This window comes from Cupressus sempervirens, chromosome 11 (assembly GCF_028749045.1).
Source record: "Cupressus sempervirens isolate cs-2001-9-10 chromosome 11, ASM2874904v1, whole genome shotgun sequence".
In the NCBI taxonomy this organism is placed as follows: Eukaryota; Viridiplantae; Streptophyta; class Pinopsida; order Cupressales; family Cupressaceae; genus Cupressus; species Cupressus sempervirens.
The window spans coordinates 540,826,596-540,827,323 of record NC_143128.1 but is presented as its reverse complement, the minus strand read 5'-3'; positions in this window follow the sequence as shown (position 1 = coordinate 540,827,323).

Genomic DNA, 728 nt, shown 5'->3' with positions numbered 1-728 from the left:
TCCTCCACACAAAGATCCTTCCACTTTGGAGTACTTCTTCCTCTCTGCCTATGTACAAGATTTGGCTATGTAGTATGGTTAAAGAACAACAATATAATGCATTGTATTTTCAGGCAATTGAATCAAATTTTACCGTTGTGGGGTTATGACAATAGTTTTGGTTTTTGGCTTCGAGTTTCTCATCAAGATTCAAGATCAAGCCCACTGGCCATTTCATGAAAGATCAAACCCAATCCCTAACCCTTATTCTTTGAAATATGAGTAATGAAGTGAGGGAATTTGAAATCAGCTATGGACTTGCGGTGTTATCTATGGTGGGATATACTGGGAAGGAAATAATTAAACAAATAAAAAGGTTCACAGTATAAAGGTAGATTTTCTATAGGTCTATAAACAAGCAATTTCTACTAATAGACGTGGATTAAGCTTTCCACATAATGTACTATAAAATATAAATATATATATTTTTTTCTTAGATATACTATTAGCTTATATATATATATATATAAGTCGAGAGATATCTTTGTCGAGGCACCTATTTTCATATTCTCATAATTTTCATCATCGCATATTTATGTGTCTAAGAGGCATGAGGAAATGATTCGATACTCTTGATTTGCCTCATTTTTACTTCCACTTCCTCTTCTGTAATTTTCACGGTTTTAATTATATTTAGTCTATTTTTATTTTGTTTTCCTGACATGTAAATGAACGTCAATTTTTTTCAA